The sequence below is a fragment of the Protopterus annectens genome, chromosome 14.part0, assembly GCF_019279795.1.
Source record: "Protopterus annectens isolate FY-2018-M chromosome 14.part0, PAN1.0, whole genome shotgun sequence".
In the NCBI taxonomy this organism is placed as follows: domain Eukaryota; kingdom Metazoa; phylum Chordata; order Ceratodontiformes; family Protopteridae; genus Protopterus; species Protopterus annectens.
In genome coordinates, this window is record NC_056748.1 from 952,390,424 (window position 1) to 952,413,883 (window position 23,460).

Here is a 23,460-nt window from a genome sequence, read left to right on the forward strand (position 1 = left end):
CTCCCCCAAAAAAAGCAACAGAGAAAATGGAGAAAGAGTTGAAATTAAGAAAAACAACCAATGCCATACACACTAGAACATGTTAGTGCACATTAGATATTACTACATAGGTCTGGATTTGAACTCTCACTCCAATGCACCTTCAGAACACAGGTGGGTGCCATATCCCTCTTTGCGACACAAACAGCTTTGCAGCAAAGAACTTAACTCAATATGCACACAACTAACTGCAATAGCACCCACAGTGCTATCAAACCACACAAGTATTACATGTACATTTAGTAATTTTGGATGTAGTATATCTAGTGATCACACAACCTGTCATGATTATTGCTTGCAAATAATCAACCCTGTCTTACATTTCTGTGTTTGTTGGCCATTCTTCATTTATCTGAGCAGTAGTCTGAGACATGCAGTGTGTAAACCATTGTATGTCATTGGCCTTAAAATGCATGAGGATATTAAGTGGAAATAATAGCATATGCAAAAAAAGAAGGGCAGGTTGGATGTGACGGAAACATGTGACATGTGTGCTGCTTACTTACATTTCCAAGCTTACATCTAACATTTTGTAGATGTGACCAAACACATATATACATATATATATATATATATATATATATATATATATATATATATATATATATATATATATAAAACACTCCCGGTCACGTCGGACATCGGATCCACACTCTGAACCTTGTACTGCAACAAATCTGACCAAACACTGTCTAAATGGGGCTGAAGGGGCCCAAACTATGGACCTCTTTCAATTATTGCCCTTATCCATTCCTCCCCAGCAAAACTGTTCCGCCTTGCAACAAAATAATAAGGCCCTGTAAAACTATGATCAAACCAATGTACCATTACACCATCTGAGCCCTATAAATAGTGATGACATTCCAAACATATCAATTAGTGCAGTCATTCAACAATAGGGAAAGGAGTCTGTATAATCAGTCAGGTACTCTATATATACATGTATATATGTATGGAGATGCATATATTTGGACACATCTATACATAATACACACACACACACACACACACACACACACACACACACACATATATATATATATATATATATATATATATAGAGAGAGAGAGAGAGGGAGCATCCACATATATATCCACATATATGCATATATATAAATATATATATATATATATATATATATATACACACACACACACACACACACACACACACACACACACACACACACACACACACATATATATATATATATATATATATATATATATATATATAAAGAAGAATAAATACATACATATATACTTAAATATATGTATATGCATACATGAATATACAGAAATATATGACAGCTACAAACACATGCAATCAGAGAGCCATGCTGCTGCAGACTAGAAGTGTAAATCAGAAAATGCACTCACTGTGCTATAACAGATACCTGGATAAAAGCAGCAGGAAGCACCCCTGCACTACCAGCCTATACCTCCTTCCGCAACTTTTGGCTGCAGAACCTGCACTAAAGCTCAAATGTGGTGGTATTTTCATATTCATTAAGGAAGCACACACCTCCAGAGTGGTAGAACAACATTATGCATTACAGATCCTGCAGGCGTAGCTAACATTGGGTAAGACAGTGGTTCAGTTTTAGCCTGCTATAGGTCCCCAAACATGTCCCAAGACTCACACTCCATGTCCCTAAACACCCTGGAGAATATTAGTGTCCAACCTAACACTCTAATACTGGTTGACTTCTACTACCCCACTATTAACCTGGAAAGCTACTCATGTACAAATGCACATGTCCATCACATCAACCTGGTGCTTCCTAACATGGGCGACTGTTGCTCTACACCAATAGTCAACTCTTCCCTTGTTATATCTGAATACAAATTAATCACCTATGGAAATCCACAGCCCTCCCACCCCACACAGGTAACCACCATCAAAAGCCTTTCCAAAGCTAACTATGGCCTCCTAAAAACAGAGGTGGCTAACCTCATGGCAGCCATGCAAATGGAGACTAGTTGCATGACAGCTGAATCAAACAACAATGCACTATGAACACGCACACAAAACCATAGATACCGGCATACCCAATACAACCAAGACCCTCACCTCCAAAAAAGGAAGTGGATCTGGTGGTCCCCTGCCATAAAGAAACTGTACAACAGAAGGAGGGAACTGATATGGAATAAGGTGAAGTCCCAAGACTGGAAATAAACCCTTATCATCCTAAATTAAAAGTTTAGATCCCTCATCAAATACTACAAAGTTAGCACATATTAAAGACAACCACAAGGAATCATACATTTATGTAAAGAATCTCCATTGCAATTTCAAGATTTCTTCTGAGCTACTAGACAATGGTATCTCCCAGACTGAGCCAATAAATAATGCCAATATACTGGCTGATATCTTGAGTGCAAACTTTACCCCCCCCCCCAAGGGACCAATCACAATACCAGTACATTGTCAGGCACTCAGTATTACTGCAGCACAGGTTAAAACACCACTGTCCAAGGCCAAGAATACAGCTTCTATGGGACCTGACAATATACCTGACTGTGTTCTACATGAACTACAGAATGACCTGGCACCTCCCCTGTTCAAGCACAGCCTCACCTCAGGCTTTGTCCCTATTAAATTGTGCATTGCTACAGTCACCCCTCTCCACAAACGAGGTGTAACTACAGACCCTGGGAAATACTGCTGTAACTGCCTGACAAGTCTGTTATGTGAAGCCATGGAATGCATCATCATGCACCTAATAAATAGGGATATGGGAATCTGCAGACTAAAGATCCCACACAGTTTACTTTTGTGAAGGGTAGGTCATACCTGGTCATTCAACCTGGAAAACTTCTTGGCATCAGTCACCCGAGCTGTGGATGAAGGCAAGGTGGCACATACAGCCTACCTTGATCTGGCCAAAGCCTTTGATAACATTCCCCACTCAGGAATCATGCAATAACTCACTAAGCTAAGCATCAAGCCCTATATCACTAGGTGGGAACAGAGGCACAAACACAGTGGTAGATTGGAAATACTGCTGTCATACATTGAGACAGTTGCAGATGTCACTGGGTTTGTTGTAACATCCTTTATGATGAATATGACGTTGGTAATACCAATAGATGTGAGTATTTACTGACTGCATTCCCAAGAGTCCATGACTGATTTACCAAGTAATGTAATGATACAATACATGCAAGTGTGACTGCATATAACCTGGGATACTACCCAAGTATGAAACAAATACAAAGAGAAAAGATTGTGGTACTACCCATGTATACTCAAGTGCCCAATACAGTAAACTCACACCCCTTGCTACTGTAATGACAGCGCATAGAAGTATGTTATGTACATGGAATTAAATACACTTATAAAGATGTCATTACTCTGCTAATGCTAAGCAGATTTGTGCATTGGTAAGCAAAGCCTACACAATGTAATAGCCTATTTGTTTAACCGTATATTAGTGCCGCTTACTGTCACACAAACCAGTGCGAACCCACTTATAGCCACTTTACAGCACCGTAATCACCCTGTCTCCCTCAGCCCTTGTTCTGCCCAGCAACAAAATAAATAACCCTTACAGGTCTTGAACCCAGGACATTGTACACTACAGTCACAGTACTTAACCATTAAGCCATCTGAGTTGTAAGAATACCTGTTGCTTTTTCAAATATATCATTCGGTACATGTACTGAATATTAGTGAAAAACTGCTTTGAGTACTACAGTTTTTTACTACTTGTTAGTGAAAACACTGTGGAATCAGTCATGTTTCTATATCTAAATTATCTAAATATACACATAGATAAATATGGTGAGATACATCTGAAAAGGAATATACAACACTCATATTTACACATAAGGATATATATATATATATATATATATATATATATCTATATATATATATATATATATATATGTGTGTGTGTGTGTATATATATATATATATATATATATATATATATATATATATATATATATATATATATATATATATATATATATATATATATATATATATATATATATAGATAGATAGATATAGATATACATATATATATATATATATATATATACACACACACACACACACACACACACACACACACACACACACACACACACACACACACACACACACACACACACATATATATATAAATATGCCCATAACATGCAGTGGAGTCATACCTCAGCACCATAACTCACAACCTCTTAGTGCAAGGGGACATAATGTAAGTATTGCAGTTATAAATATAGAATGTTGCTACAGTAACAGGGTGTGTGTCAGCATGCATGTTCTGATGGAAGGCAGTTCTGAAACTGAAATGTACACCATCAGTTACTGACAGACAACATAAAATCATCATAGTGAAGTACCACACAAATCACAGTAATTATTCTGTGGAATACAGCAGAAATATGAGCAATAAACCTGGACAGTCTGAAACAATCTGGTCAGTCGAGAGGTATACACGGAACACCTTAGTGCAAGCCTGACAAAGGGGTTGTTTAAAGCCATGAAAATGGGGATATATCCCAAATAGTTTTAGAGTAGATAAGCTCACGCAGTTGATGGAATCACACCATCCTGTCTGTCCTAACATATATTAACTGGATGAGCACAAGTCCCAAGCCCATATACTCCTCATTAGTTACTGACATACATCTTCACAGCATCCCACTGCATTGTCACAAATACACAACACTTATGGTGGCCAGGCAACAGTACATCTGACAAATATCTAGACATAACATCACACTAGGGAAAATACACTGAGCTGCTAGGCATGTCACCAAGCACTGTTTAAACTACAGGCAGACTGCCACAACACTAACCCAATTTTCCTAAGGGGGAATGCACATGTAATTGCAAATATAGCAGGCACTACAGGGATGTAACAGCATGGAGTAACAGACACCGGTGTGAAAGTGCATACCTACAACCAATCTCAACACAGTCACAGTCACAGAATGGTAAGCCTAATTAAAAGTACAGTATATGGACTGTGTGAACAAAACCCACTATCATGTTTGCCACTCACACACTACCACTACATATACTGGACCAATTCACAGTGTAGTCTGATGCCTGTCTGTGGTACGGGACATGTCTCAGTCTGGCCCTAAAAAACATAAACTGATAGGGTATCAGAAACTGGAGCAGCATGCAACATCAGCTAGAAAGGGACCAAGAACACTGACATTTACCCCACTGTGTATACAGGCCATATAACATATTCGCAATACACTGCTACACAATACTGACACTCTGTCAACAATCTCCATAAGTACACAGACCTCACTACTGTACAGACTACAACAGAATGTCCAGGTTTTGTCCTCAAATATAAGGCCTCCTATACATAACATGTCTGACAGTCTGATATATCACTGGTTTGATATCAGGAATGATTTCAGTAAATAATGATATACAAGTAATCTCCGTGGTATCCTGGAAGTCTCAAAACAACCCACTAAACAAGTGCAGTGGGTCCAAAAACAAAACAGTGCAAGAAACTTCTCTGTGTGGAAGATATTCAGAACAAATATCTCTAGTTAATCACTGTATATTAATCAGAACAAACAAACGTAGTAGAAGTGGAGAACTTAAACTTGTCTTAAGTAAAAAAAAAAATAATAAAAAATATATATTTGTACAGAATTACTTAGTATTCGAAAGTAATCCAAGCAAGGCAGGCAGTCTTGTTTCCAGTTGAAAATCCTTTATTAAGTACACAGACAAGTGATCCAAGTAAAACAAAAATAGAGTAACAGTTTCCTCACATAAATAAATGTATAAATATTATTTATTATTATTTTTATTTTTATTTATAAATTTTATTTAAGGAACATAAGGGTTATATTATTATGGCAGCTACTAAGTAGGGCAGGACCAGCTTGAATGTCACACTGATGGGGGAAGGGATGTGAATTTAACATGTGTACCAATAACACTTTGTTTTACAGCACAATAAACCACTCCCTTGCTGATAAAAATAATATATATATTTAGAAAGCTTGTGAGAAAACTATTACTCTATTTTTATTTTATTTGGATCACTTGTCTATGTACTTAATAAAGGATGTTTGACTAGAAACAGACTGCCTGCCTTGCTTGGATTACTTTCGAATACTTAGTAATGCTGTACAATTATATATTTTCTATTATTATTTTTTATTTTGTTTTGTTTTGACTTAAGACGAGTTTAAGTTTGCTACTTCTACTTCTGTTGTCTGATCTGATTAATATACAGTGATTAACTAGAGATATATGGACTGAAAAACTACCACACAGAGAAGTTTCTTACACTGTTTTAAATAATGATATACCATACATATCCACCTCTTACTGCATGACATATGGACAAAGGGCGACAGACTTGGGGGACAGAGGCACAAACACAAGGCCATCATTGACATATTGCTGTTATAAACTGAGAAAACTGCTGGTGTAACAGGATTTGTTGTAACATATCTCTTCTGAGGGATATGAAGTCAGAAACACACATGGATGTTACCATTTACTGACTGCAATCCTCAGAGTATGCTACCGAATTTATAAAAACAAAAAATGTGTGAATAACACACCAAATCTAAGACTCCAGTCTCTGGCTAGTCTGCAGATAGCCCTACAGGTGATAGTTTTCTCAACCACATAACACTGTCATGTCAGACTTTAAATCATGCAGAACAGCCATATCCACACAAATCCTGTTAAACTAACATTACTTCAAATGTATAACAGCAATACTTACATTCTGTCACCATGTCTGGAACATCCTCCTCCAGTTTGTTGGGCTATCTCCACAGTGTTTGTTGTAAGAGGTATTTCCAACTACCCTCTGTGATGCTGTTTGTCAGACACCCACATAAAGTCCTGCTCACAGTGAAGGAAAAGGGCCAACACCCACATGAAGTGCTTAGTTACAGGAGTGTGTTTCCATGCAATTGGCTATAGGAATGATACCACAGCTGTTCCACATGCAATTAACAAGTTGGGGACTCCAATTCGTGCACAGGCCATCAGTTGATCACAAGCATTACCTACAAAGGTCAAGCTGCTGCCGATGCGAAACAGATGTATTTTTCTACATTTACCAGAGAGAGAGAGAGAGAGAGAGAAGGAAAGAAAACAAACAAAAAGCAAGACCATCACAAGCAGACTACAAAAAAAATCTGTGAGACACACCTGTCTACCTGCAAAATACAGCAACTGAAACAGGCAAAAAAAAGCTACGTGAAACAAGTAATCCTGTAATGGAATATAGTAGGGGGTATGTAAAAGAGGTAAATAGGAAGTTCAACAAATATTTCCCAACAACACTTGCTGTACTGATATACTGCTGATCAGAACCTATGGCCGTAGCATCTGTATCTGTCTGTAGTGACATAGAACACAGCTCATGCCCCTGAGTCAGTCACATAGGACTACTACTGGAGTATGGTTTGAACAATACTGACTGTGACACTCCTGGGCCAGCTACTGGGATGTTGCATATATCCATATGTTAATTGTGAGTACTAGTATGATATACATGTCTGTATCAGACATATCAGGGACCTGTGCAGGGTATATATCCATATGCTAATTGTGAGTACTAGTATGATATACATGTCTGTATCAGAAATGTGGGGACCTGTACAGGGTATATATCCATATGTTAATTGTGAGTACTAGTATGATATACATGTCTGTATCAGAAATGTGGGGACCTGTACAGAGTATATATCCATATGTTAATTGTGAGTACTAGTATGATATACATGTCTGTATCAGACATATCAGGGACCTGTGCAGGGTATATATCCATATGCTAATTGTGAGTACTAGTATGATATACATGTCTGTATCAGAAATGTGGGGACCTGTACAGAGTATATATCCATATGTTAATTGTGAGTACTAGTATGATATACATGTCTGTATCAGAAATGTGGGGACCTGTACAGAGTATATATCCATATGTTAATTGTGAGTACTAGTATGACATACATGTCTGTATCAGTAATGTGGGGACCTGTACAGGGTATTTGCATAGTAAAATACTGTTGCAGCTGTGTGTGTGTTGAACTGCATATGATATAATTAGCTCATACCATTCAACTGTCCAGTGTTATGCACACTGACCATATGTGTGCCTCAGGTTTGTAGTTATGTATTAAAACAGTTGTGTTATGTCTAGCAAAGAATTGGCAACCTGTAAACACTGACATTACAACATCTCCTTACATTTCATTTGGCTGTTCCCGTTAGGGGTCGCCACAGCAGATCATCTGAGTGCATGTCTTCCAGCCCTCTGCATCTTGCTCTTTCACACCAACCAGCTGTATGTCTGCTATCAATGCATTCATACACCTTATCTCAGGCCCCCTTTTCCTCTTACCCAGTAGCCTCATACGTTCACAAATATACTTAGTATACCTATTCATCACATGTCCAAACAGACATAATCCTACCAGTCTTTGGCTTTGGCCCCAAGCCATCCAACCTGGACTGACCACCTAACATACATGTTCCTACTCCTGCACACCCTCATCACACCCAGTGCAAATCTTAATGTCATAAACTCTGCCACATCCACCTCTGACTCCTGCCTTATTTTTCAATGCCACTGTCTACAACCCATATAACATAGCTGGGCTCCCCATCCTCTTGTAGACCTTCACTGTCAATCATAATAGTACTTGTCTGTCACAAATCACACCTGACACTCCTCTCCACCACCTGCATCCTGCCTGCCCTCTCTTCTTCACCTCTTCCCCACACTCCCATTACTCTGAACTGTTGTTCCCAAGTATTTAAGTTTATCCACCTTTGCAAACTGTACTCCCTGCATCCTCACCATTCTTCCATTCTTTCTTCCATTCACACACATATATTCTGTCTTAGTCCTACTGACCAACATTCTTCCCTTCTCTAGACCATAAGTCAACCTTTCCAGGGTCTCGTCAACCTGTTCCCTACTCTCACTACAAAACACAATATCATCTGCAAACAGCACATTCAACAGGTACCTCTGTCCGATCATGTCTGTCAAGCTGTCCATCACCACTGCACATAAAAAAGGACTCAGAGCTGCTCCCTGATGTACTTCCACCTCCACCTTAAATGCAACTGTCACTCCCAAACCAGAACTCACTGCTGTCACAGTAGCCTTGTACATATCCTGTAGCATTCTTACAGATTCCTTTGCCACTCCTGATCTTCTCATACAATACCACAAGTCCCTTTAGGCATCCTGTCAAATGCTGTCTGTAAGTCCACAAAGACACAATGCAGCTACATCTGACCTCATCTGTACATCTCTATCAGCACTTTCATAGTATACATCACATCTGTACTGATCTTTCCTGGCATGAAACCATACTGCTTATCAGTAATCCTCACCACCCTTCTTAACCTAGCTTCCACCACCCTTTACCATTGCCTCATGCTGTGACTGATCAATGTTATCCCTCTGTAGTTACTATAGCTGTGCATACCACCATTATTCTCATGATATATATATATATATATATATATATATATATATATATATATATACACATCTATATTATACATATATATATATATATATATATATATATATATATATATATATATATATAGATAGATATATAGATATACACACACACACATCCTAAAGGGTATGAGTGTGAATGCAAAGGCTACCAAAATATCAAATGATGTACGTGTGTTACAGCAATGTGAAGTCAGTGTCACTAATGTTGGTCCATAGCCCACCATGTATTTATGGCATCCTCCACATGTCTCCCACTACCAGGCTGACAGTAATGACTGAGCAACAAAAGTGTTATGACAGTGTGCCATACTGACATAGAACAGAAATGTAGAGCAGTTATTACATGTGCAGATGTATGCATGTATGGGTAGGTGTACCTGTCTGCCTCATAACACCTGACATGGGATGCAAAACAGCATGTAACTGAGCTGTACATGTTGTACACATGTGTAATGTTAATGTGTGTGCATCCAACAGAGTTACACTTCCACAGCTAATCATTGTTGCATTGGCCTGACACAGGCATGGGTACTGCCATAAGCAGGAGTATCATGCAGGAAATAGAGAGATGTCCAACTGTGTTATGACCTTGTGTCCATGCCTACTACAAACATTGATATGACCACCCACATAGCTGTATGGCCTCAGCAATACCTAACTTGTGCAACCTGTCTCAACCAAAGTAGAGTAAACCCCTTTGCTGGACAGCAGTAGTCCACAAAGCACATAATGGGATGCTATATTGGCTGTAGATGGGACAGTAGGAGCAGGCACCAACTGGCCAGCATGTCATCCTTTGTCTGAACAACCATAGTAGGTTACAGGTGGATTACTGTCTATGAGTATAAATTGGACACATCTACTGAGGGCAACCAGAAGGCCATCTTCACATATTTGGGTCTCATAGGCAACAACCCAGACCACCCTTTAATGGAGGTCACTCATAGCACATACACACACACACACACACACACCATCACTACAGCCAACCTGCTGCAGACACGTTTAGGCCAAACATCACCACCCTGCTTCAACATCAGTTTAGGTGGATATGCACATCACATGCACCACTACCCTCATCATCATAGATCAGGTGCAAACTGCCCACTTAAACATAAAAATAGCAAGTCACCTGGGAGACTGATAACATTCCAGTCTGCATCCTACACGAACTCAGACATATGCTTCCAGCTCAATTACATACCGTATGCAAGACAAGCCTGAGCAGCTTTGACAGCCGATCTGCAAGGAACATAGACACTGTCACCTTTTTACACAAATGTGAATGGTGGTTTATGAAATTAGTAGCCCTCATAGGGGGGAATATGACACAACAGGACCAGGAGTACAATGCATGTTCATACAGTGCTGCATCTCATGTGTTTGTATATAGTGTACACTGTTGACAATTAGTTATGGGCTGTCTCTGTAAAGAAGTCTGTGCAATGTCTGAGGTCCTGTGATGTGTTTCCCTGTTTATGTCTTCCAAGTGCTATACCGAGGCAGCCGGCTACATCGAGTAGGAGGCTTGGGCCATAACTGAGGCCATCTTGCAAAACTATACCATCCTTTTTGGTCGGGGTCACCAAAACCAGCAGGAGCAGACTGCACTGTGGAATGAAATTCTCCAAACTGTGAACAACTTGAGACACCATGGCTGCACGTATGATCAGGTACATCATAGAGCAAATGACCTGATTCGGTGTGCCTGGTAATGGGCTGCTGCTGTAGCGAGGGACCGTTCCCCTACTGGTGGGAGGCCAGCTACACAGCCTCCTCTTACAGCAGTGGAGGAGCTCCTGGCCAACCTTGGGGTAGCCCCCACAAGAAGATCTGCAGAAGAACTTGCAGTTGTGGAGCTGGGTGGCACCCAGGCAACAGGCGAGGAGCATCCAGGTAAGACAAAAGTGCACATCAATGTACTGAGATTGCTTACAACTGTGTTCAATAGTCTTGAGATGCATATGTCAGGGAAAAATACTACCACCATAACCACTATATAACTCCAACTACTAAAATGGTACTGTCTAACACCTACCTCATTCACTGTCTCCTATATGGTGCCGCACGTCTTACAAACCTTCAATCTTCGCTAAAAAGAAAGCTATCCTCCTGTTATCAGAAAATGCCTGTTTGCTACCAGCTATAAATCCAAATACCACCACTGCAATGCCCTACACAAACTAGATTTGCTTGAACTTCCCAACCATCTTACCTACATTCAACTTACTCATGCCCATAAACTCATCTGTAACCCTCCATCTACCCCTCCCTTGCATCCTCCTTCAAAATGCAGATACCCAACAGACTTCTAAGATCCGATAACCAGAATTTTCATTAACTTCACAAGCCTGCTCATGGTCCAGGCAGACACCTACTATCCTTTTCCCTAGCTCACCTCTGGAAATCCCTGCCATCTCTTATTGGTACTACAGACAACCACTCTACCTTTAAGACCTTGCTTCATTCCCATCTCAAAAGCCTCTGGGAATGTTCCTGCTCACATCACACATGACTCGCCTGCTTTATTTCTCATCATACTGAGCTTCTCTGACTACTGCCATCTTCATTTGTCTCATTTACTCACACTCTTCTCTACTTTTTTTTCTTTTTGGTTATTATCCCACCCTTCTTAGGTTCAACAATTTCACCTCTCATCATCCATCCTACTTTATCTATGCTAAGATTTCATGTAAAACTGTGATGTCAACCCTGCGTTATTTCATATTCTAACAAATGTAACAGAAATATGCAGCAATGGGGTTTTCATATTCTAGTTGAATTATATATGTGTGTAATTTTACCTTTTACATTTGAAACCATATTTTCACTGCAATTGTAGATTTTTTATAATGTTATGTAATACCATTGTTCTTCAATACTATTGCATAACAGTACATGCGTTGTCTTCATATTATATTGTTGTTCATGAAGACTTTCTCCACAGGGCTCCATTGAAAGTAGGCTCTTATTGGACCCATGGACTATCCTGGTAAACAAACTGTAAAATAGATAAATTAATAAAATCAGTGGGTGGGGTTTAGTTATGCACACAAGTGCACATCTATGGTGAAGGACAGCAAATTGTGTAATATCATAGTTTATACTGTACCTGTGCATAAATGTAGCATTAATTGCGGACCAATGCATATTGTGAATCAGCTAACAATACCTCTCCCTCCCTACTATCTACGTCCCACGACTCTACATGAGGTACAGCAGCCTGAAGCCGGTGAGTATGAGATTTTACTGTTTTGGCTAACTAGTACCCCAGGCATGTTAAGGTGTTACATACAGCCATCTGGCAATATCTGCACGATCACTTGTAGTGGGGTTCACTGCCTAATATCACAGTGGATATCACAGGGGCCTATTTGCATGTGATATCATATATCTGCAGCATACCTATCTCACAAATATGTCATTGCAGGACATCCGGATAAAGATTGGCAAAATGTGGGGACAAAGGGCCAGGACTAGGGATATTTTGTAGACATTGCTGTTATACAGTGCATATGAAAGGTGTACACACCTGTTAGAATGCCAGGTATTTCTGCTATATGACAACGTGAGCACAATACAGAAGACCAAACATATATCCAAACTGTCCTGTGACCTATAATCTGTACAATGTAATTGATAAACAAACAAATCTGTGAGTGGAATAAGTATGTGACATGGAAACTGTCAAGGAAACTAGATGCATATGTGTTCACAGGATAAAGCTCATACTGTGGTGCAGCACCATGTGACAAAATCACAGCAGTACATCATATTGGATACACACCTGCCATCAGTTATGGACTCTTGGATTAACTGCAAATAACACTCAGCTTACATACCAAGGATATCCCAATATAGACCCACAGTAGCCTGCTACAGCAAAAGCCATGGTTCACATACAGCTTAACATGCTGCAAAGGGATCACATGTTATAAAGGTATCAGCCTGGAGAAGGCTACAGAGACTTACCCACAGCATTGCATATGCCATGGAACACAGTGCAGATAGTCATCAAAAGGTGTTCCAGATATGATGCAACAGTGGCATTGTGAAGAAGTGGATATTCCTACACGTATGTGGAGAATACAATACCAACAATGTCCAGGGAGGCTACCAGGAGCCATACAGCAACACCAAAGGAGTGACAGACATCTCGGCAAGTACTGTGTGTGTACTACATGTGACAACAATCTTATTTGGTCTTCACATATCTTGGCTATATGGTGTGTTTGGAAGATGGCAGCTGTTCCTCACAACAAACAACATCTAGTACTGGGTAACTTCTGTATAACAATACATCAGCTTTTCAAAAAGCATGTGTGTAAATGTGTTAAGTTGTTATGAGACCAATGTTAAACTGTCTTTGTCCACAATTCGGTCATGTTATTTTGGAAATATAAAACCACTGCACAACAGCAGAAACACACTATCCACACAGTGAAGCAGGCTGATGGCAGTGTTCTGCTTTTGGTTTGCTATTAACAACTTTGAACTGGGGCTGTAGCTGATTTGGAGTGTATTATGACCAGTTATAAATACCGGTCCCTTGTGACTATAATCCTTCTGGTGTCTGACATATACCTGTGTATGGGGAGGTATTTCAACATTGCATACAGCAATGGCCCACACCTCACATCCACTGGGCAAAAGGATGGCTTCACAAGAACACAATCAACAGTCTGCAGTGCCCAAGCCTGAGTCCAAACTTAAATACAATACACAATCTGTGTGGTGAACTGATGAGCACTGTGCACAGGGGATGGCTTTTCAATCTAACATATATGTAGGTGTTCTGCAAGAGAGAGTGTGCAAACATTGCCATGTCAAGATGTGCCATGCTGATACACACCTTCCCAAGAGTACTGAATGCTGCAATGAGATGAACAGGTGCTTTACCAAAGTATCAGTTTACAGGTGTGCACCCCTATGCAACCCAGCTTGTGTAGTCATATAATGAATAATATGTGAACCCTACCTGATGTGTATGTTCTTCAGTTGGAGTGCACAGGTTATATGTCATATGAAATGGTAGAAATGCTATGGCAATATCACTGGTGTTTCATGTGATCTGTCAGAAAAATCATTGCATGTTAAAAAGGGTTTGTACACTTACTATATACACTGTAAGCATGGGAAGTTGCTTCAGTAACTGCCCTTGTTTTCACATACATGTACTGCAGGTTATGTCATCTTCATATCACAGTATGACATTAAGTAGTGTCACCAATCCAGTGGACCAACCACTAATATATCAGACACACATAGGAGGTATGAGCAGCAGACAGGAAAGATGAACCACATATTTAGATATTTCTGGAAACTCTGCACAATTGGTAGGCATGTTCTGTAGGTTTGGCCATAGTGTTATACAGAACAGCAGTAATGTTTACATGGGTGCAGTGTGTCGTAGGTGAAGGCTCACCACCAAATAAAAACACTCACATATCCGAGTGGTGTAAATTTGTATTTATGGTAAGTTGAAAAGTATGCACTGCATGATGTTGAGGACTGGTCCAGAGTGTTTCTGTCTGAGTGTGTGTCATGACTGTCATCTGTTGCCTAATGTGAGGTCTGTGGAATGCCTCTGGGACACCTCATGTGTGTGTGTGTGTGTGTGTGTGTGTGTGTGTGTGTGTGTGTGTGTGCACGCGCGTGTGTGCATGTGTGTGTGTGTGTGTGTGTGTGTGTGTGTGTGTGTGTGTGTGTGTGTGTGTGTGTGTGTGTGAAATAGAGTGTGAGAGCATGAGTGAGTGAGTGTGAGTGAGCGAGTGTGATTGAGTGTGAGTGTGAGTGAGTGTGAGTGTGAGTGTGAATGAGTGTGAGTGTGAGTGAGTTAGAGAGAGTGTGAGAGTGTGAGAGAGTGTGAGAGAGTGAGAGAAAGTGAGAGAGAGAGATAGAGAGAGTATGTGAGTGCGTGAGTGTGTGTGCCACCAAATTTTATAGTGTCGATAGTAATGTATATATATGTTGTCTTTTTTTCACAGGTGGCCATGGTGCTCACAGTCCCTCCCACAGGGTAAATGATATTACTTTGTTTGGTGACTCTGACCATGATGATACCCATGGTGAGGCACAGGTGTCATTGGTTTGCATCCCACCTATATCAATCCCATCCCCACACAAAGTCACAATGGCCACCCATTCCCCATCAGCAGTGGCCATAACAGAAGGACAGCTGGGTGCTGGCACAAAACATGCAAGTGTGGTGACTATGGCAAGTGAGTGTCCAGGCACTGGCCATAGTCAGAGCACTGGCGAAATACCACACAGGCAGGCAGGGGTGCTCAGAAAAGAATGGCTGCCTGTCCAGCCCATGTTGGAAGTGCCACTGCTGCAGTAACCAGGTGCATGTTTCAGTCTGTAATGGATGCACAGGCAAGTAATGAATGCAACACCAGATAAGTACGCAGTCTGGTGGAAGAACATCTCCCTGGTGCCCATGGAGATTTTCAAGAAATCATTGCAGCCATATGTGAGGGCAATGAGATTGCAGATAGATGGTGGGGTCAGGTCATGGCACTCCTCCACCATGGAGTATCTGTGCTTGAATGTATGGCAGACGAGAGGCAACAGCCATGTGAAAGTAGCTCAGAACCATGATCATCTGGGCATGCACGTGGCTGTGCACCATCACGCTCCCGTATAGGCAGTAACACCAGCACTAGTGAGGGTGGTGTGATATTCACACCAAGACACCACAGGCCATGGGCACATGGTCCTGGATGGTCCCAACAGGGTCATGGATCCAGCAGACACACGTTACCATCAAGGAGCAGTACTATCCCCAGCCTTGTCAGTGGTAGTGCCCGTGATACCCTTGACAGATCCAGTTCACATGTCCATGCCCAGAGGTGGTAAACTGTACATCCTGCCATGTATGGGCCACAGCTGTCCAGAAAACATCAGTGTAGAGCAGCCACATGAAGTGTCTGTGCACACACACACACACACACACACACACACACACACACACACACACACACACACACACACACATACACACACACACATCACAATCAACTCACCTCTACACACATGCACCACACCTGCACAGGCCATGCCATTCCCATACTCCAAACATACACCCATATTGTCACCCAAGTGGCACAGCCGAGGGCTCTGTCAAAACCACACAACACCCTGTGCATATGATGAAACCTGTATCAGATCCCTGACATCCAAAACATCTATGCAGAGACATGGAAATATGGGTCTGACGCACAGGGTGAACTTAATAAATTGTGTGTAGGTAATGCTGTGTAGGGTGCTGTCATCTGGCATTTGTAAGGGGTACACATCTGAGTGTGTGTATAGTTTAAGCCATGATGCATTATTGATATTCTTAATGTTGAGTGAATGTGTTCTCACATGCTGTATCCTGTTTGTGTTCTAGACCTCTATGTGTCACCAGGATGTGGCCCTGCAGCAAGACCAAGGGGTATGGCAGTGCAGTAACACATCAACCATGTCATAGGCAAGGTAAAGCTGTATCTGCACAAATTTCACAGGTCTGTACAACAGTGATTGCATATGCCTCGCAGATTGTAGAGCTGAAGGTTGTATATAGGTTTATGGTGATAGACACCATCTGTGTCAGAGTGGAGAATGGTAAGTGTGGCGGTTTGGACACACCTCTGTTTGCTAATAACCACACCCCCAGGGGGTATTCATCAAACAAACACATTGAGATTACTATACACACACACACACACACACACACACACACACACACACACACACACACACACACACACACAGACACATATTTGGCAGTACTGAGATCCATGAAGGCTCTACAAGGCTAGCCCAAGGAAATACCCTGGCATCAGGCCACATCAAAACAGTCCCCAGTGTGACTAATGAGTATACTTACTGGGTTGATCCCTAAAGGTGGGTATCATACTCCCCATCCACTCATCCAGATGTGTATTGTGGATAGCCAGTGATGTGCATTACTTCACATGTATGTTATTTATATTCCATACCATGGACAGTGTCCATGTTATGAACCTATTCCACAAGTATGTCCTTTGGAGTGTGGACATGTGCTTGAGGTATCTGGGGCATGTTGTGTGGACAGATAGGGATCTTCTGATGTAGCATTCCTGACACAGTTTGGTAAGATATGGCTATGTAACTCAGGCAGTGGTTGCATCTACATAGACAGTATGATACAGGAATTCATTGGAGTTATAGGAGTCTGTCCATACAGGGCATGTGTGTTGTTGTTGTGTCTTTTCAGCTTTTCCCGGTTAGTGGTCACCACAGTGGAACTCCGGTCCACTAATGATTGGTAGTTGATTTTTACGTGCCGAGTTACCAGCCCTGACGCACAACCTTTAACGAAGGTACGTCCATTCATGCACATCTCTATGCAGAAGATGCTCTAGCTGAGAATCGAACCAGACAGTGTCTTACTGTGAGGCGACAATGCTACCGCAGCATCACCACCATGGGTTATACAGGGCATGTGTGTAAGGCCTGGTATTATCTTTGTGGAGTACATTTGCAGCCTCTACAGTTGTTGCAGGTGTCCAGTGGTGTACACCGTAAAAGGGCCACTGTGCACATTGATTGGGCTACTGAGGGGATGGAACAGGGTGCCATGTCCTTTTACTTGCTGGATAACACACAGTCAGGAGATGTAGCACATCAATGTGCTTTCTAATGTCAGTGGCACTATTGTGGTCGACAGGCATGTAGTCCACTGCAATCACATTGTGGGTACTATCTGTGAGGCAATTTTCAAGAGAACTATAGTGGTTGCTGCCTAGCCAAGTGTGTTTGTGTATGATCCGTTGGTGCAAGAGTGGTCTCTGAGTATTAGAAGGGTTGTCTATATTGTTCAATAATCCATACTGTCACATAGTCACTGCACATGGCACTAGACATTTAGGGCTGTGGATTGTCCACACCAACCTCTATGATGTTTGACAACTGTTGGCCTTGTAATGTGGACCTTGGGACATATACTAGGTCCTCAATATAATAATTTAGCAAAACCCACCCCCCAATGGATCCTGTTATTACACAATCACACCAACACCCACCCAGGACACTGATGACAGAGACACACACACACACACACACACACACACACACACACACACACACACACACACACACACACACACACACACACACACACACACACACACACACACACACACACACACACACATGATTGCCAGTACTGAGTTTCAAATCCCTACCTAGGGTATGTATTGCTACTACAGTGTACGCATTTATCGCACATGCCATGGAGCTTATATGTTGGAGAACTGTCCAAATGTATCTTTGAAGGTGAGTGACATCAGCAGCAGTGCTAAGGAGGGGTAAGGGAAGTGTAGTAAGTGTGAATGACCACAAAATCAGGTGTCTACAAACCCATGCATTTTCACAGTTGCCAGGACCAGGATTAGAACTCTTACCTAACTAGTTTGCTACACTATAGTATTACACAGTTATTGCAAGCACCACAGAGATTATATATTGAAGCACTCACCAAAGGTATCTTTGAAGGTGAGTGACATCAGCGGCAGTGGTGAAGGAAGGGTAAGGGAAGTTTAGTGTGTGTGAATGGCCTCAACCACATTCATCTAGAAACACACACATTCACACACAACTTAACATTTCACAGGACTGAGATTACAACTGCTACATGGATACTTACTTGCATTGTAGTGTCACACATTTGTCACAAACACCACTGAGATTATAGGGCTGGGGGCTAATCAAAGGTATTTATACAGTGAATAACATCAGCGCATCATGTGATATAGGCCAATGGAATGTATACTGGGTGGGAAAGGCCTCATAATGGGATTCTCTCTATCGCTGTCTGTCTTTCTCTTCCCCACGTCTCTGTGTGTGTATGTTTGACATATTATATTATGTTAGCCTTAGATGTGTGTGAGTATTCCTATCCAATGTGTGTGTGTGAAGTATCAATGGTGTACAATTTGGTGTGTGTGCACAGACAGCTGCAAATAACTGATATATGTAGTCCACTGTGTTGTGAGACATGGGCTTCATTTCTCTAAGTGTAGGAGCATGCCCAGTATGACCTCCTATATTGAGTGTGTGCATCCATACCAAGAAGGGCTGGACTCCAGTTCAGGGTTTTGTATGCTACAGCTACACCTAGCAAACTGTTTTTGCAGGATATCTGTAGAGAGGTTGCCAATATGGAGACACAATGTGCATGACATACAGGGGATACTGTAACTGTTGCTGTCTGTGCTGCTTGTGTGACATGTATAGTTGTAGCATAGGTTTCCTGACATATGTACTGTTTTACACTGTGATGTATCCTGCCATCAACTACTGACAGTTATCATTCTTTGCTCACAGTTATTTACCAGAGAAATACAGGATGAAGAAAGTTGAGACCAACATTCTGAGGCATATAGACTACACATTCTGGCACACCCCTGCCATTGTGGAAGGGTAGCTACAGACAATAGACTGCTGGTTCTGTGTAAATGGTCCAGCACCTTGTTAGTATGCTGGCTGGGGATCCCCTTCTTGTGCTTTTCTCAACTTCATGGAATGGCCATACCTCTCAGCTGTACAGATACACCCAGGTTATCCAGAAGCAGGACTTGTATATCTGGTCAAATTACCTTCACATTGTGGTTTACAAGCAGTTTTGTAGCTATTCATTCATGGGTTTGCAGTTAGGGAGTAGTATGGGCAGACATTAGGGTTTCAGACTTCACACACTTCATAACACCCGTGCTTCTACACCCCCATTACTCTCTCCTCTTCCTAACATTATGTAAGCAATATCTCAGAGGCATCCCTATAGCTGGGCCTTTATCCCAGTAGTATTTATGGCCTGGGACACAGTCCTTGCAGTAGGACATAGGGTGGCATGCTACTGGCATTTGTCAGCATGGCCTTGCATTTGATTTCTGTTTACTGTGTTAGATTGTTAGTTGGGACCCCCTGACATTCCATCCATTGGCACTATGGGTGAGGCATGAGCCCTTGCCAGAGGACTGTAGGCCATTTGAGAATGCTGCAGGCCATCTGTTACTGCATTTCAAAGTGGGATTGTGGGTGGGGTGCACACCTGCATACTTTAACCATTTGCAATAACTGTACTGGTATTTCGGTTACTCTGTTGGCTTCCATTTCATATTGTATTGTGACCTATCATGAATACAGGAGGCATATCAGTAGAGTACACATGTTAGATCTTAATTGCATAAATTTCCATTTCAGACTTCTTACCCTTCAGAACTAGAATGCAGCTGCCAGACCTATTGTAGTATGTCTGTGTAGGTCTGGTGGGGGGCTGTTCACCATTGCCATCATTTGGGAGCTTTAGCACAGCCTTTCTTTATAGTCATCGGCACTTGTCCTACTGTGTGAAGCTGGTGGTGGGTATGTGACCCTCACTGACATTCATGTGTGTGACCTATTGACACCCACAATTATTTTGGCCATGACATGTACTGTGGTGGGGGTTGTCACCTTCTGTTGTGCTCCCTAGTATGTTGACACCAGTATTTGTTGTGAATTTCCTGCTGTCCCATATAGCTGTCTGCTGCTATCCTATTCAGCCACCCAATTCCCTTGTATGCTTGCATCCATATCACACATACAAGTATGAGAACATACTACTCCATTCAGTAATTGATAGGAAGGGTAGCTTAACCTGTTGCTGGGCCAGTATTGAGGATGGTGCTGGAGGGATGACTATGTTGGATGCACATAGTACACTCCCTATACATGTCAAAGCACAGGTAGTGTCATGTTTGGCATCCCTTTTACTCTGTGCAAGTCGGAGAAAGGTAAAAGTCCCTGGGCCCCTACAGTGTCAGTGTGTGAGCTATACGTTGCCTCTTTACCAAGGCCTGGGCATACTGGGCACATCTCCTTTTGCCTACAGGGCCAGGCTTAGGATGTTTCTCCTCTGAGTCCCTCTCTGCTTGTGCTGGCCTTGGCAATGGTGTGGGGCTATGTAGCCCTGCCCCATGCTGTTCCTACTGCAGCTGTTTCCACAGGATCATGTTGTGTAGCATGGCACATACTATGAACATTTGTGTACATGTAGCTGGAGAGTACTGCAAGGCTGCACTGGATATGTCAAGGCAGCAGAACCGTGACATGAGCATCCCAAACACATGCTCTACAATAATCCTAGTTTGTACGTATGCCTCATTATGGAGTTCTTGTTCAGGTGTGTGAGCATTTCTGATGGGTGTCATCAGCCATGGCTCCTGTGCATATACAGCATCTCCCACTAGATGGCCATATGGGATGTCCCTAATGGCAAACGCCTGATAGTGCTGTGAGCAATGCCAGATGTGGGAGTTGTGATAGCTTACAGGGCTGCCAGCACACACATTCATGATAATGCCCTGGGCATCGCATATGACAGAGCAGTTGATGGAGGGGAAGCTCTTGCAGTTTATGTAGACCCTTCCCCACTCAACAGGTGGTGCTTTGATGTGGATATGCGTGCAGTCTATAACACCAACTACCTCAGGGTATTCTGCTGTACGGTGGAAGATGCATACTTCGGGTCAATGCCTCATGGGTGATGGGGAAATAAATGTGCTCATTGGCATGTGGTGTCATGGCATCCAAGAACTGGTGGAGTACCCTGGATGCTGATGCCTGTGAAACCCCCATGATATCCCCAGTTGGTCTTTGGAAGCTACCTGTGGCTAGTATTCTTAAGGCTAGACATACCTTGGTATCTACTGGGATGGGTTCCCCTCTATTAGTTCTGTGTGTGAGGCATGGCCGGCACAGCAGAATGATTTGCTGTAGAATGTCCCTGTCCACCCTATAGCTCTCCGCTATCTCCAGCTCATGTAGGCCCTGGTATGTTACCCTGGGTCTGTACACTCTTCTCCTTCTCCTCACTGTGTGTCGGTTGTCAGCATTCTCCTCCTCACCACCCTCAGTCTCTAGCACATATTAATGGAGTAAAGCAGCTGCAGCCTCTAACATTTTTAGTTAGTTTTGCCTGTTAAAAATCCCCCATCTGTGTAGACCGGTGGTGTAGACTTTGTGAGAAAAAAACAGTCTGCAAGCTTTTTGCATACTTTATAGTAGTGTGCTGGGCTGCTGCATGTGTATTTGGCTGATTCTAATACATTCCACCTGCCAGCTATGCTAGTTCTCCTGGATTGTCTTCCTACTGCTGTTTCTCCTACATCCAGTCTGTAAGGTGTTTGCATACTTTATATTAGTGTGCTGGGCTGCTGCATGTGTATTTGGCTGATTCTGATACATTCCACCTGCCAGCTAAGCTAGTTCTTCTGGATTGCCTTCCTACTGCTGTTTTCCCTTCCCAGTTCCTCCCTATTTAAGCCCCGAGGAGCGCCGCACTTACCCAGTGCTGAAATGCAAACAGTGCTGCCATTTCCTCTTTTTTTTTTTTTTGTTTATATTTAAAACCCATTTCATGGCGCGCGCACACACGTTTAGGCTATTTACACACTGCTCAGGCATATCAGACACTCCCCCTTCCTTAGCTGTGCTTAGCTAAAGGCAAATATGCACCATAGAGCTCCAATGAGCTTACAGCAAGCATGACAGACCCTTTATGAAGTCATCCAGCTCTTAGACTTGTACTTTTGTATTGCTGTACTTACACGGTTAGGTACAAGCTGACACTTTGAAGAAATCTGTGATTCAGTATAACTCCCCTCATTTGCATACCCTAGTGTGTAGGTCATTAGTTACTGCACTAAAAATGGACCCTTTCCCTTGACAACCAGTGCTCCCTGGTATTGTTCACATTCTGCATGCCATTGACTATAATAGCAAAATGCAGACTTAACTTAAAATTGACTTTTCTCATTTTTTTTTTTTATTTTTGGCATGATCCCGTTTGCACGTCACTACCCTAAGTTTAAATGGCTGAGATCGGCCAAAAAAAAAAGTTTAATTT